This window comes from Ursus americanus, chromosome 17 (genome assembly GCF_024610735.1).
Source record: "Ursus americanus isolate L20-20 chromosome 17, mUrsAme1.1.p, whole genome shotgun sequence".
NCBI lineage: Eukaryota > Metazoa > Chordata > Mammalia > Carnivora > Ursidae > Ursus > Ursus americanus.
Window position 1 is genome coordinate 45553800 of NC_142143.1, and position 17140 is coordinate 45570939.

Below are 17140 nucleotides of genomic sequence, written 5' to 3' on the forward strand. Positions count from 1 at the left end.
TTCCTCAACAGAGCAACCAGATTAATTCTATCAAAAAGTGTCACTGATTTTTTTCTAATGGTAAAAAGACATGACTCATACACAAAGTAAAATAAATATGTCCAAGATATTATTGAAGTCATTAATTAATAAGGGAGTCATTAAAATGTTACAACTGGTTCAAAGAAAAACTCCAAGAACCACACACACACACACAAAAATTGGGAATTCTGGCGTGAATTTACAAATAGATCCAAAATTCTGAGGGCAATAATCAATTGTATTCCGCTGGACACAATTCATTTGCACTATGAATGTGAACTGTGTACGTTTTTAACGGTCTTCTACAAATTACAGAATTAGAAAGTAACTCAAAGAAAATCCGAGACAGATAAACCCAATAGATGAGCAAGATAAAAACCTGCTTATCATTTTTTACCCATTTCAAAGTTGTTCACAACTTTTCCAGACAAAACCTTGCATGTCTCCTTCTATTCCCCTAAAAGTAAAAAAATTAAAGAACTTTTAATGGCCTGGCCTACAAGATCCCAAATATTTTAGTATTGTTTCCTGCCCTTCTGGCTCCACTACTGATCTCGCGTACTAACTCTCCCCTTCCGCATCTGTTCCAGCCACACCAGCTTCCGGGCTGTTTCGAAGACACTAAGCGTGCTCCTACCTCAAGGCCTTTGCAACTGCTGTCCTGTCGAAACCGTCTTCCTCCAGATACCCTTGCTCCCTCACTTACTTCAGGTCTTTACTCACAGATCAATTTATGAGAGGACTTATCTGAGCACCTTACATGAAATAGGTAAACCCCTGTGCCACAATGGTACCTCCTTTCTTCCTTTTTTTTTCCTTACACTGCTATGTTATTCTCAAATGACTTATTACCAACTAGCATGCTACATACTGACTTATTTTTGGATTCCCTGTTTCTCTCCTCCATAGACACCACAAAATGTAAACTTCATAGGAGGGCAAAGACTTTGTTTCCTTCACTGCTATATCCCCAGTGGCCACACAGTGCCAGACACATACTAAATGCTCAGTAAGTTTCAGCTGAATGAATAAAAGGCACTGGATAATGTTTCACAATTACAACATAATTACTGACACATTCTGCCCCTGAATTTCTTCAATATAAAAACATATCAATAAAACTACAACCAAATAATCGTACATTCTTACTAATTGGCATGTTACTTAACAGTTTTTTATTAAGATTACGTTTTAAAATAGAGCTCAAAATTACTTAGGTTGGTCTGAACCCTGACGGTTATTTCATGAAAAATGCTTTAAAACTTAGCATATGGTGCCACAAAACTTCTCTCAGAAGCAACGTTATCCTGGCGCTGTCAGAGTGAGCAAGTATACTCACAAGACTCAGGTGCCACCAGATGTCCTCCTTCTCATTCAAAGACTGTGTGATACCTGAAGAGTCTAACTGGGCAACTCAACTGCCTCGAAATCATTGCCCAAGCTGTTTTATTTCCACCAAGCTATGTCAGGTCACTCCTTGAAGTTCTATAGTCTTGGCACAGACCTAGGTGAAGGTGAATAGACTTCTAGGATTGAGACTACTATTTACGTTGGATTTCTGATCCTAAACCTTTTCCTAGCCACTAGACCACCAGGGAACTGTGTTGATCCTAAACCTTTTCCTAAGCTCTTGTAATTGTTAACCTTAAAAGATGCCTAATAAATTAGAATTTTCTTTGAATAACACCTGAATTACCTACCATATGCAATGGCAATACTAGTATCTTTGGTCTACTTATTTGATATTTCTTTGGTCTTGTTATTCGGTAGCTATCTCTGCTAAAAGAGGAATACGATTATGTAAGTGGAAAGCATGAGTTTGGAATATCACAGGCTACTGAAATGATTTCGCTATCAACATTCATTAGCTTCTTCAAATATTTTCTTTCTTTACGCTAGTGACTCAAAAATCTGCTTAAAAATTCAAAGGACAAAAGAGCTCCTCTTTTTCTTCTTCCATCTACAAATAAACCGAAAGTAAAGCTGACGAAGTAAGGCTTTGCTCCTCTTGTTGACAGGGTTGCAACTGTTCGAGACTGGGTTTGTCAGCATGCGCATTTTCAGTTTTTAATAAAATGCTACAAATTAATGTGTCTATTTCGTCAAAACCAAGTGTGCTAGTAGGGGGAAATATCCAGCACACTTCCCCAGCCCCACCCCCCAGCAAGAAAATAGGTGGGTTGGGGGCAATAAATGCTATTTTCCTAATATATGGCCCCAGTGACACTTGCTTTAGTAATAAAAAAGATAACCGTATCACCATTCAAGTGCCTGAGACAAATTTATTCTGAAAAATAAAGAAATAAATTAATTACTGTTTGAAACCAGTACTCTCTTTAAATTATTAAAAATGTGTTAAGATTAAACTAATGTAACATTATGCCTTAACTACACTCAAATAAAAAAAATAATTAAAAATGTGGTAAGATGAGAGTAGCCTCTGAGTAGCTCGGTTAGGTGACGGACTCTTGATTTCGGCTCAGGTCATGATCTCAGAGTCATGAGATGGAACCCTACACAGGGCTCCACGCTCAGCAGGGAATCTGCTTGAGATTCTCTCCCTCTCCCTCCACCTCTGCCCCCCCACCCCCAGCTCCTGCATGCCCGTGGGCACGCTCTCTCTCAAAGAAATAAATCTTAACCAAAAAAATGTGGTAAGATTATATCAAAGAATAAGAAAGGGCTTTTAAGTAACAAACTATACATTCAAAGGTATGGCCAATATTTTTTAATAAAAAGTTTGATTGGTTTGAAGATAAAAAATTTCAAATGATACTAAAAAGGACTTAAGATCAATAAATAGAACTTTCTACCATTTGAGAGTAGGCCAAAAGCTGGCATTAAATACATTATAAACATGGGCCTGTTTATAAGAATCAATTATGTAATACCCTCAAGCAAATTGCTCTTTTACTAGACCTTTAAAAACTTGGGTTCCTCCAGGACTAATATGTATTTAAGAGTGGAATATGAGCAAAAATCTAGTATAAGTTGTTAAGTACATGATTTCTGGGTTTAAAAACATACTTAAAGGACATAGTGGGTTTTTTTAATAAACTATTTTTAAAATAGTTTTAGAGTTAGAGAAAACTTGAGGTGATAGTACAGAATTCCCACAGACTGACACCACAGCTGGTGTTACATGTTAATAACATCCTACGTTAGTACGGCACATTTGTTACAATTAATAAACTAATACAGATATATACTTATTCACTAAAATCTATACTTTATTCAAATCCTCTTAGTTTATACATAATTTGCTTTTTTTGTTGCAGGATCCTATTCAGGATAACATATTACATTTAGTTATGTCCCCTTAGGCTCCTGTTGGCTACAGTTTCTCAGAATTTCCTTGTTTTTGATACCTTAACAGTTTTGGGGAATACTGGTCAAGTATTTTGCAGAATGTCCCTTTACTGCGACTTCTCTGCTATTTTTCTCATGATTAGACTGGGGTGATGGGTTTTGGGGAGGAAGACCACGGAGGTAAAGTGCCATTTTCATCACAGCATATCCTCTGGAACAAACTATCGATATGACTAATGACTACTGACATGGCTATGGTAGTGTTTATCAGATTTCTCCACTTTAACTTTACTCCAGGAGTAAAGTTACTCCTCCCAATCTCCTTTCACTAGTGTATTCTTTAAAAGGAAGTCACTATGCACAGCCCACACGCAAGGAGTGGGGAGTTATGCTCTCCCTTGTTGAAGATGGAGTATCAACATAAATTATTTGCAGTTCTTTTGCAGAGGAGATTTGTCTCTTCATTATTTATTTATTTATTCAACAACTTATTTATACCATATGGAGCCATGGGTATTTATTTTATACTTTGGGTTATAGTCCAATACTACCTTACACTTATTTTCTTGCTCAAATTTTTCCACCTTTGACCACTGGGAGTTCTTTCCGTTGGCTCCTACGTCCCTTTGATATAGTCCCATCGTTATGAGTTTAAGCACTTTCTTACTTTCTGGCGCTACAAGATGCTCTAGGCTGATCTTACATATTTCTTGCCCCAGTCCTTGAATCAGCCATTTCTCCAAGGAGCCCCGGTTTCTTTTCATAGAGAACTGCATTAGATATCAAGATCTAGGGGCGCCTGGGTGGCGCAGTCATTAAGCGTCTGCCTTCGGCTCAGGGCGTGATCCTGGGATCGAGCCCCACGTCAGGCTCCTCTCCTGGGAGTCTGCTTCTTCCTCTCCCACTCCCCCTGCTTGTGTTCCCTCTCTCGCTGGCTGTCTCTCTCTGTCAAATAAATAAAATCTTTAAAAAAAAAAAAAAAAAAGAAATCAAGATCTAGGAACCAGGTGTGCTCTTGCTCCTGGGATGGCACTGCTTCCAAAAGGGCCTGTTTTTAACTGAATTTTATGTTATTTTGGGATAACTTGCATAACAAGATATAGAAATACTTTCATGCATAGACTGTGCTAGACCTATGTAGTTTTAATGCAATTATAGATGTATTTATCATCATTTTACAGATTTCTTTTGAAAATAAGCTGAAAACCATAAAGGAGACTGAAATTTTTTAAATATAAAATTGGGACATGTCCCCTTTTTTTGAAAAAGGAGAGGGGGACAAATGCATAATGTCAGAAATACAAATGAAATGTCATTATGATTTCTGTAGGTCAGCAAGCAGTTCAGCAACTTTTTGGTCTCAGGACCCCTTTATGCTTTTAAAAATTATTTGAGAATTTTTTCAAAGAGCTTTTACTGGGTTATTATCTATGGATATTTACCAAATCAGAAGTTAGATGTGAGAAATGTTTAAAATATTTGATTTATTTAAAAGGATAAGCTTATGATGCATTAATATAAATAACATCTATGTGAAGAAAACTTTTTTAAAAAAACTTATTTTCCAAAAAACTTGGTAAGTAACATTATATTTTTGCAAATATCTGTAATTTCTGGCTTTATAGAGGATAGCTAGATTCTTAAGACTGATTCTGCAATATGCTGTTTTGGTTAAAGTATATAAGCATATGAAGAAAATCTAGACTCATTACAGATATAGAGTTGGGAAAGAGAATATTTTAATAATTATTTCAAGTAACTGTTGATATTCTTGAAACTATACCTGAACTCAACAAATGGTCATTTCCTGTAGGTTAGAGGATTCTAAAACTGTATCAATGAACTTTTCATATTCTATTACATTAAAATCCACTGATTTATCTTGCGCTTTGAATGGATCTTTTACCCACATGTGATTTAGTATCATGACACATTGGTCATTTGGAAAATACTGATTCACTGAGTTATGCAGGTGTTCCTCAAAATTGACACAATTCAGAATACAATATGAAGAAAAAGAAAAATACAACATTCTTTAATATCATTACCCACTTTGCAAGAAAAGCCTTCGAGTATCTGGGAAGCTGTCAAGCTCACAGTATAATGTACAAGTTTTCCAAAATTCTAAATTTTACTTGGAAGTTTTTATTTTATTTTTTTTACGATTGGCTACAAATACAGCTGTTTTTCTTGAAGTGTTAGGCCCACTTAGTTCATTTCTGAGAAAAACAAATGTCAAATACATAAGTTCAAATAATCAAAGTTTGCCTACCCTGTTTTTTCAAGAAAGAAAAAGGTTGTTACAGAAAAAAGCAGTAGTTCAGCTCACACCTCGGTTGCGCAAGTACTTTTTCTGAAGATGAGTATCATGCTTCAGTATACAGGACGAGTACTCGAAGTCAAGATCTAAGGAAATCAGTATTTTTGGGCGTCTGGGTGGCTCAGTTGGTTAAGCGTCTGCCTTCAGCTCAGGTCATGATTCTGCAGTCCTGGAATCAAGTCCTACATCAGGCTCCCTGTTCAGCAGGGACTCTGCTTCTCCCTCTACCCCTCCCGCATGCTTGTAATCTGCCTCTCACCCTCTCTCTCAAATAAATAAAATCTTAAAAAGAAATTAAAAAGAAGTTCATCTTAAAAAGAAATTAATATTTTTATTGCTTAATGCAAAAGGATATTCTTTTTTTTCTTAAGGGGGGAGGGGCAGTGGGAAAGGCTGAGCAGTGAACCTGATGCAGGACTTGATCCCAGGACCCAGGGATCATGTCCTGAGGTGAAGGCAGAGGCTTAACTGACTGAGCCACCCAGGCGCCCCACATCAAGGACATTCTTAAATAAAACTGGATTTTAAAAAAACTATGAATGTACGGCAGTGAAAAATATAATACATCGGTTTGATGCCACTGCGTTAATTTGTGTTAAGGTGTTAGCAGTTTTATTCACCATTGCTTTTACGGCATCACTGCAAATGTCAACACAGTGGAAAAGAAAAAAAAAACCTTATTATGAAAATAGTTTTGACCTTCCAGACCATCTGATCTCAGGGACCCACACAGGTCCCCAGAACAGTTTGAAAACCACTCAAAATTAGGTATTTCAAAGATAAGAGAATATTACAACAATATCATACCAAAAAATTAAGGAATTTAGATGAAATAGATAAATTCTTAGAAAAAATTAACTTGCCTAATCAAATTCAAGAGGAAACAAAAATATGAATAGTCTTAAATCTTAAAATATTCAATCAGAAATCAAAAAATCCTCCCATAAATTCCAGGCCTAGATGGCTTCACAGATGAATTCTGTCAAACATGCACTTAAGAAATAATTTTACACAACATATTCCAGAAAATAAAGATACCCTCTCTGACTCATTTTGAGACTTGTATAACCTTGATACCAAGCACAGCACAACAAAAGAAAATGATAGGCTGATGTCCTTCATGAATATTGGTGCAAAATTTCTTAAAATAGGAGCAAACAACGTCAAAGTTGGTTTAACATTAGAAACACCAAAGCAGAGAAAGACAATTATCATATGATTTCTCTCATCTATGGAACATAAGAACTAGGAAGATCGGTAGGGGAAGAAAGGGATAAAGAAAGGGGGGTAATCAGAAGGGGGAATGAAGCATGAGAGACTATGGACTCTGAGAAACAAACTGAGGGCTTCTGAGGGGAGGGAGGTGGGGGAATGGGATAGACTGGTGATGGGTAGTAAGGAGGGCACGTATTGCATGGTGCACTGGGTGTTATACGCAACTAATGAATCATCGAACTTTACATCGGAAACCAGGGGATGTACTGTATGGTGACTAACATAATATAATAAAAAAACATTAAAATAAAAAAAATTAAAAAAAAAGAAACACCAAAATAATTCTCCATGTTAAACAAAAGAAGAAAAAAAGGTATCAATGTTAATAGTTTCAGAGAAGATAAATCTTTTCAGATGTTTCTCTCAACAGAAAAGTAAAGCTTTAAGGCTGTTTTGGGAAAGCCAGGTAGCCGAAAAGGACTAGCTTCCTGGCCTCAAGGAGAAATGAAGCTGCAGTATTCCCAGAAAGAAGCCTCTGTAAGAATAAGGTGCTACCAGTATCACTTTTTCCAAAAGAAACAAACTAGGGTCAAAATCCTAAGCAAGTTTTTCTTTTAATGTTTCATATTAAATGCAGTCGTGGTGTGCCCTCACACATCTGTTCCAACGTCTAACAAACTTCTTAACAATCAATTTGTAAGACAAAGATGGCCTATAATTTTGCCCCTAACTTACTACGAATCATCTGCACTAAAGGGGAGATGAATGGTACAACTGTTCTTGCACTGTTATTCAGAACACCTGGGTACACTTGCCTTTTTCCCTATCTTACTGCTACTCACACAAGGGCTCCCCACCTAAAGGAAGCAAGTACTCTTTCCACTGCCACAGATATTAAGCAAGTTCAGTAAAACCCATCTCGTCCAATTTAAAACAGACCTTAAGTTGGTCAAATCAGAAAATTAATTGTGGGTGGGGGTGTGTGTACCTTGAACATTTTATTTTCGCTTACACATAAAAAAAAATGTATGAATTATCCAAACTTAGAGTTAGGAACTTTTTTTTTAATGGAGGCCTGCTGGTGGGAATTCTGTGCCACATTTATTACATAAATCTTACCTAAAATGTATGTTTATTTGAAATGGATCAAGGATTTCCGTTTTTGGCAACATGGTAGGTTAGATGCGCAGACTGGATCTACGCATTCTAGCCTACATCTAGAATGCTGTATAAATATTTCTTCAGTATTTTTAAATTTCCCAATTTGGCACAAATGTACAGAGAAGGTGTACATTTGTACAAATGTACTGGAAGGTGGCTCTTGACTTTAAGGTTACCTCACAACACTACTTTGAAAACTACAGAGCTGGAGACAGGTTGTGTACCCTGAGACTCTCCAATATGGGCAATGTAATCAAGGAACTTTGCGTGTAGCTGACAATCCAAAAGGCTACACCTGCAAAGCAGAGCTGAATGAACGGTAAACCTACTTAGCAGAAGCTGAGAACAAGCACACTTGCCTGCTTGACCTTGGTGCCAGTAGAAGGAAGAAAAAAAATCTCGTGTAAGAATTTATAACTACAGCCAGCTCTTAAATGAATTTGTAGAGAAGGAAAAAGAGGAAAAGGGGTAAGAAACATGGAAAATAGATTAAGAAGGCCTAATAAATGTCATCAATGTTACAGAGCCCTTGTTTCCAAGACAACCATGAAAAGAAGGTACAATGGTTGTGTCAAAAAGGGCTGCAGCCATATACAGCCTATTTGCTACACTTAACTGCACCCAACAGCTTGCAAAGGACAAGGTCATTAAGAAGTTCATCACTGGAAACATAGTAAAGGCATCAGAGACATTTCCAAAGTGAGTGTTTTCAGTGCCTATGCAATTCTCAAACTGTATGTAGAGCTATATTCTTGTGTGAGTTGTACCATTCACAACAAGAAAGTCACGAATTATTCTCATGATGCATGGAAGGACCAAACATCCCCACCCTAATTTAGACCTATGCTGCCCCATGACCTCTGCCGAAGTCCACATAAGAAGCTGAGTATTTACGTTCTGAAGAAAAACTGTCCTCTGAAGGGAAAGAGGAGAAAATAAAGAAAGAGAAAATAAGAAAATAATAGGCCATTATTCAGAGAGATAATGGTCAAGAATTTAACATAATTGTTGAAAGACATCCTCAGATCCAGGAAGCCCAAAGAATCCCAGGTAGAATTACAAATAATAAAATAAAATAATAAAGTAAAAAAAAACCCCAAAAAACAAAAAAATTCTTCAATACATTCTATAAAACTAGGAACACCAAAGGAGGGGAAAAGGTTTAAAAAACAGTCAAATAAAAGATTATTTACAGGGTCGCCTGGGTGGCACAGCAGTTAAGCGTCTGCCTTCGGCTCAGGGCGTGATCCCCGCGTTCTGGGATTGAGCCCCACATCAGGCTCTTCCACTGAGAGCCTGCTTCTTCCTCTCCCACTCCCCCTGCTTGTGTTCCCTCTCTCACTGGCTGTCTCTATCTCTGTCGAATAAATAAATAAAATCTTTAAAAAAAAAAAAAAGATTATTTACAAAGGGAGGGCAATTTTATTTCGCAACAGCAACGGTGGCAGTTAAAACACCAAAATAATGTCTTCAATGTGATGAGAAAACTTAGAATTCAATACACAGTGAAATTATCTCTCGAGAATGCAGAGGAAATAAAGACATCTTCAGACTGGGGGGCCTGGGTGGCTCAGTCGTTAAGCGTCTGCCTTAGGCTCAAGTGATGATCCCAGGGTCCTGGGGTCGAGCCCCGCCCTCCCCGCCAGCCATCCCCGCCATCGCCATCGGGGCTCCCTGCTCAGCAGGAAGCCTGCTTCTCCCTTTCCCACTATCCCTGCTTGTGTTCCCTCTCTCGCTACCTCTCTCTCTGTCAAATAAATAAAATCTTAAAAAAAAAAAGCCATCTTCAGATTAAAAAATAAACAACAAAACCATCGTCCACCTTCACCAAAAGACTTTCATTAAAACAAAAGTTCCAAAGGATGTACTTCAGTTAGAAAAAAATTATTTCATGTGGTAGGTCTCAGATAATGAGCCAAGAAAACAGTAAACAAATGTAAACAAAGATAACTACCTAAAACAATAATTTGTCTAAAATTTTTTATGTATGCAAGAGATAAATATGTTAAAACTAAAATAATAGACAATGGTGTTATGGATTTCTGGAAGGAGGACAATCAGAGCATTTTAAATTATTACATTATTCAGGAATAGGTTAAAGATACTGATTTAAACTCTTCCTTTTAGAAAGGACTTCTTAAAAAAGCTAGAGCAACCACTGAAAGAATAAAAAACATATTAACTTACAAACAAGAGTGCATGTGTACAAGGTGTTAGGGGGATTGAAATGAGAAAACACGCCTACATGAAGGCTTCAAACATGTAACTCCACACAAAAGATTAGAAGACTAGGATGGAAGGGGAGTAGGACAAATAGACCACAAAACAGAAATAAATCTAAATCTACCAGTATCACAAGTGACTACAATTCCAGTAAAAAATATTGTCATTCAGAACAAAAACACAATTTAACCATACCCTGTTTACAAGACACAAACTAAAATACAGGACCAATGAAAAGCTAAAGGATGAAAAACACTATCAACCAAAAGAAAGCTAGAATAGAAATACGAATCCAAGAAAACAGCCAACCACAACAATCACAAAACTTAAGGCAAAAAGTTTTGGATACAGCCTTTCATAATGACAAAGTTCGATTTCACAGAAAAACAATTCAAAATGTAAGTACTTAATATAGCACAGACTCAAAATACATAAAACAAAAATTACCACATCTAGAGGAGAAACTGCCAAACCTACCATCAGGTGAGAGGCATTAATATGACTTTCTCAGCAAAGAAACAGATAGGAAAGTCCCAAAATAAACCCAAACCCAAATCCAAACAAAACCCAGGCAAACCATGAAAGATGTGAGTAGAACAGTTAACATGAACTCATGAACATATATGTAGCACTACACTAAACAATAGATTTCACATTATTTCCAAATGCATATGGAACATTCATGAAAACTAGCCATATGCTAGGTCTTAAAGTTAGTCTCTACAAATTACAAAATTATGGGGTCTGAACATAATGAAATCAACTTGGAACACTATTGCAAAAATTATATTTACAAAGTTAAATATTTTGAAATTAAGTATATACACTTTTACATAACTCATGAGGCAAATAAGAGCTATTTTTTCAATGAAAAAAACAAAAATACTGTATATCAAAACTTGTAGGAAGGCAGCTCAAATGACACGTAGAGGCAACTTTAAACACTAAAAACCCCAATTCAAAAGTCTTTGTAAAAGGACAGAAAAAAACAAAAACCTGAAAGTTCTGAGAAAGTAGAAAGAAATAATAAATAGCAGGACCTAAAAGGACAGAAAATATTTACAACAAGAGGATAAGCTAGAAGTTCATTCTCTGAAAGAGTAATTATAATTATAAACCTCTGGAAAAACTAATTGGGAAAAAGAAAAAAACTAATAATAAAGTAAAAGGAAATATGATTACAGATGTTGTAGAGATTAAGCTGATAAAAGGATACTGTGGATAATTTTATGGTAATAAATTTAAAAGTCTGGAAAGATTTTTTTAAAGTGTTTAGAAAATACAATCTATTAAAAATGAATCAAAAAGATTTAAAACTTACACTTTCCAATTTCAAAACTTACCATAAAGCTACCGTCATCGAGCACCAAATCACCAAGTGTGGTACTGGCTAGAAGAGAAATATAGATCAAATGAAAGAGAATTGAGAATCCAGAAATAAATCCGTACATTTATAGTCAACTGATTTTCAAAAGGGAGCCTAGATAATTTGATGTGGAAAAAACAGTCTCTTCAACACATGGTGCTGGGACAAGTGGATTTCCAAGTGCAAAGTAATAAACTGGGACCTCTACCTTATACTATATACAAAAACTAACTCAAAATGGATCAAAGACCTAAATGTGAGAGCTAAACACCATAAAACTCTTGGCGCACGAATCTTTATGACCTTTAGGCAAAAGTTTCTTTGATATGATACCGAATCACAAACAACAAAAGAGAAAACAGATAAACTGGACTTCATCAAAATAAAAAACTTCTGTGCTTCAAAGGACACAATGAAATAAAATGAAAAGACAATCCAAAGAGTTGGAGAAAATATCTGGAAACCATATATCTGAAGAGTCTAAAATCCAGAATATATACAGAACTCTTAAAACTCAACAATAAAAAGACAACTCAATTTTAAAATGGACAAAATTTCTAAATAAATATTTTTCCAAAGAAATTATACAAATGGTAAGTCCATGAAAAGATGCTCAGCATCCCTAGTCACTAGGAAAATGCACATCAAAACCACAGACTCTACTTCATACCCACTAGGATGGCTATAAGCAAAAAGGCAGACAACAGCAAGTGTTGGCCAGGATGTGGAGACGCTAGAACCCTCACACACTGCTCGTGGGACTGTAAAATAGTGCAACTGCTTTGGAAAACAGTTTGGGAGATCCTGAAAAGGTTAAATATAGCATTACCATATGAGCCCAGCAATTCTATTCCTAGACACAGAGCCAAAGTAACTGAAAAATCTGTGCATGCAAACCTTATATGTGGAGATTCACAGCAGTATTCATAATAGACAAAAAATGGAAACAATCCGAATGTGTGTCAACTGATTAACGCATAAACAAAATGTGGTATAGCCACACAATGTAATAATATTCTGCCAAAAAAGGAAAGATATACTGATATTGGCTACAAATGTGAATAAACTTTGAAAACATTTCACTGAGTGAAAGATCCTAGACAAAAAAGGCCACATATTACATATTTCTATTTATAGGAAATGCCTAGAACAGGCAAATCTATAGAGAAAGTAGATAACTGGTTGTCAGGGATGGGGTAAGGGAAAATAGAGAGTGGCTGCTAATGGGTATAGAACTTCTTTTGAGGACAATGAAATATTCTAGAATTAGTGGAAATAGGTATACAATTTTGGGAATATTAAAAAAAACTGAATTTTACACTTTAAAGAGGTGAATTTTATATGTGAATTATATATCACTTTTTAAAGGGCAAATAAATCAACTGAGCATTTAAAAATAAGAAATAGAGAATCTAAACAGAAAAATAATAATTAAAAAATCAAACAGTGGGGTGCCTGGGTGGCTCAGTCAGTCAAACTTCTGCCTTCGGCTCAGGTCATGATCCCAGGATCCTGGGATGGAGCCCGGCATAGAGAGCTGCTTTTCCCTCTCCTTCCCATTTGTGCTCTCTCTCTCTTGCTATCTCAGTCTCTCTCTCAACTAAATAAATCTTTAAAAAAAAAAAATCAAACACTTACAGTTTAAAATCTTTCCACTAAAAAAAAATAATCAAACCCAGATAGTTTGACAGGTAAATCCCACCAAACACTGGAGGAAAAACAAATTAAAAAAATTTAAACAAATTCTTCTAGAGAACAGTAAAAAAGAAAAACACTTTCTAATACATATCAAAATCCAACCAGGACAAAGGATGCCAACACCATTCAATGGAGGAAAAGACCACTGTTTCAACAAATGGTGCTGAGAAAACAAGATATCCACATGCAAAAGAATGAACTTGGACCCTTACCTTACACTTTATACAAAAATTAACTCAAAATAAATTCCTAAATATAAGACCTAAAAGTATAATACTCTTAGAAAAAAACTAGGGGTAAAGATTCATGACATTGGATTTGACAATAATTTCTTTGCTATGACACCAAAATCACAGGCAACAAAAATAAAAACAGATAAACTGAACTACATCAAAATTAAAAACTTCTAGGCATCAAAGGAAACAATTAACAGCCTGAAAAGGCAACCTATGACAGAGGAGAAAATATTTACAAATCATATATCTGAGAAGGGTGCTAATATCCAGAATATATAAAGAACTCCTACAACTCAGCAACAATAGTAACAACTACACAAATAACCTGATTAATGGGCAAAGGACCCGAACAGACATTTCTCCAGAGAAAATACACAAATGGCCAACAATTATATGGAAAGATCCTCAACGTCACTAGTTACTAAGGAAATGCAAATCAAAACTACAATGAGATATTACTTCACAACCGTTAGGATGGCTACTATCAAAGAAACAGAAAATAGGGGCATCTGGGTGGCTTCAGTCAGTTCAGCATCCGACTCGTTGATTTTGGCTCAGGCCGTGATCTCAGGGTCCTGAGATGGAGCCCCAAGCCCCACATTGGGCTCTGCTCTCAGCGGGGATCTGTTTCTCTCCCTATCTCTCTGCCCCTCCCCCTATTTGTAAGGGCACACACGCACCCTCTCTTTCTCTCAATAGCCTTAAAAATAAATAAATAAATAAATAAAATAAGTGTCGGCAAGTGTATGGAGAAACTGGAACCCTTCTGTACTGCTGGTCAGAACATAAATGGTGTAGCTGCTATGAAAAACAGGATTGCAGTTCCTCAAAAAATTAAAAATAGAATTACCACATTATCAGCAATACCACTTCTGGTTCTATATCCAAAAGAATTTAAAGAAGTGTGTAGAAGAGATATTTGTACCTATATGTTCACAGCAGCATTATTCACAATAGCCAGAAGGTGGAAGTAACATACTTGTCCACTAACAGAGGAGTGGGTAACAAAATGTTTATACATACAATGGTATATTATTCAGCCTTACAAAGGAAATTTTGGTACATGCTACAACATTATGCTACATGAAAAGCCGACACAAAAAGATAAATACGGTATGAGTTCACTTCTAGGAGGGATCTATAGTAGTCAAACTCATAAATATAGGAAGAATGCTGGTTGCCAGGGTGATGGAAAGGGGTAGATGAAGAGTGTTTAACGGATACAGAGTTCCAGTTTTGCAAGATGAAAAAGTTCTGGAGATCAGTTGTACAACCAATGTGAATATACTTTACACTACACTAAACCATAAACTTAAAAACGGGTAAGACGGTAAACTTTATGATAGGTATATTTTAACACAACTAACATTTAAGAAAAGAGAGATGTTAAAAATCTAACCAGGATGATAAGAGAATGGAAAATTAAAAGCCAATCTGACTCATGAACACTAATGTAAAAATCCTAAACAAAATGTAAGCAAACCGGATCCAATAATTTACATAAAAGATAATCCATATATGATTAAATTGGGTCTATCCCAGCAATGCTTAGGTGTCCTAATCTGAAAATCAATGTAACTGACCACATCAACAAATAAAGGAGAAAAAAATTTAATCATTGCTGAAGTTATACAAAAGCCTTTCAATATAGTTCAACATCTATTCATGATTTAAAACGAAGAGATAAACAAAAGTCCTAGTCAGGTAAGAACAGAATGAAACTTCTTTAATTTGGTAAAGACCATCATTTAAATTACACGTATCATTTTAAATGGTGAAATTTGAAAGCATTTTTTTTGAGGTGATGAACAAGACAAGAAATAAAACTGAGATAGATATCTGAGATATCTAAGATAGTACAGTAATGATTCAGAGGTAAACAAAAGATGGGGCGCCTGGGTGGCTCAGTCGTTAAGCGTCTGCCTTCGGCTCAGGGCGTGATCCCGGCGTTATGGGATCGAGCCCCACATCAGGCTCCTCCGCTGGGAGCCTGCTTCATCCTCTCCTATTCTCCCTGCTTGTGTTCCCTCTCTCTCTGGCTGTCTCTCTGTGTCAAATAAATAAATAAATAAATAAATAAATAAATAAATAAATAAATAAATAAAAAGGTAGACAAAAGACCAATCGTACAGAAGAGTGAGTACAGAAATAAAACTACCTATATATGAATACTTGATTTATGACATAGGAAATTTCACATATCAGGGAAGAAATGAAGAACAATTTTAATAACTAGTGCTGGGATAACCAATTATCCATACAGAGAGAGTGAATTCATACCATACCTGTCACAAAAATCAATTACTAGGAGATCTGAGGACTAAATGTGAAAGGCAAAACCATATTTAGTTGATAGAGAATGCCAAAGGTATACCATGAGAACAACCAACTGAATTCAATAACAGATTATTTTAATCTTTTAATTTCCCTCCATATTTTATAAATTAATCGATTAAACAGCAATTGTGTCAAAGTAGCCTATCTGTTTAAGAACAGGGTGCTAATGTAATACAGAGCTGCCAATGTCCAGTGACTTCACATCTTAAAGATATTCCACATTTATGCTGTCATTTAAGATCAACATGTTATTGTCAGGATTTGTTAGCAAGGATGGAAAAAACAAAAAAACCTCATGGTTCATTCAGTGTCTATATCAATGTATGTGGCTATATCTCATTTCAAATATTAGCAATGATGTCCATGGTAAAATCTAAATAGTGTTTCAGGTAAGTGGGCTTGTTAGTTTGACACTTCCTACTGTTCCTTGAATCATATTTTTTTACCAAATGCCAAACCTATCTTTGGATGCTTCAGGGAAGAAACACAATGTATTAATATAAGATCTCCCTTGGGAAGAGTAAGAACTATAAAAAAAAAAGTTGGGGGGGAGGGGGAAGAAATGGACCAAATAGACAACATATTCTTAGGACTTTCAAATAATTCTGAAACTAAAAGTGTCCAAGATATAGAAGGAACACATCATTCACTTGGGGAACTAATAACACTGCACATGTGACTGAAAGGGATGAGTTGGAAAGAACATTTATCCCAAGATAATTTTTGTTTTTACAATACGAAAGTATGTGTCCATCATACAATATAAATTCATTCCCAATATATCTACCATCAAACACCCTCCCCTTCACCCAAAACACACACATAGATTTATACGAGGTAGATGTTTTCAGTCTAAACTGTAAGCCTCTGGCTCACATGAAAACAAAATGATTTTACCCACACGGCACTGAGCTCTAGCACTCAGATTTGTAGTTTCTCCATGCTGCCCACACAGCACTTTGAGAGCATGTGATTAGGAGGAATGATGCACAATCACACCACATTCCTTCCCTCAGCTCACACATCAAGAACTTGCCCTCTCAGCTGCATTCTTCTCCAAACAGCCATGGTCACCTTAGCAACCCAAGGCTCCTAATATGGACAGCTGGTCCATTTAAAGTCAGCCCTTCTTGGCAGGAAAAATGCTTGTTCTTCAAATTGGGGGAGAGAGGAGAGGTTTTCCTTTCAATACACATTACAGGGGTTGATTTAACTTGATCAGCACTTTTGTTCTGTGGCAGCAATTTGTGTCAA

General features: G+C 36.1%; 1 protein-coding gene and 1 pseudogene across 10 annotated transcripts in view; one reads left to right on the forward strand and one right to left on the reverse strand.

Moving 5' to 3' along the window:
- Nucleotides 1-17140, reverse strand: part of FRS2 (fibroblast growth factor receptor substrate 2) — a 111808-nt gene that overhangs the window by 40645 nt on the left and 54023 nt on the right. For 7 of the 10 annotated variants that reach the window (XM_087868969.1, XM_045789601.2, XM_045789602.2 and 4 more), the window contains one exon: nucleotides 11593-11639. The exons of the other annotated variants lie outside the window; for them this stretch is intronic. The gene's annotated coding sequence lies outside the window, so the exon portion shown is untranslated. The remainder of the gene's footprint in view (nucleotides 1-11592; nucleotides 11640-17140) is intronic. 10 annotated transcript variants of the gene reach the window in all.
- Nucleotides 8573-8860, forward strand: LOC148108673 (small ribosomal subunit protein eS26 pseudogene; annotated as a pseudogene).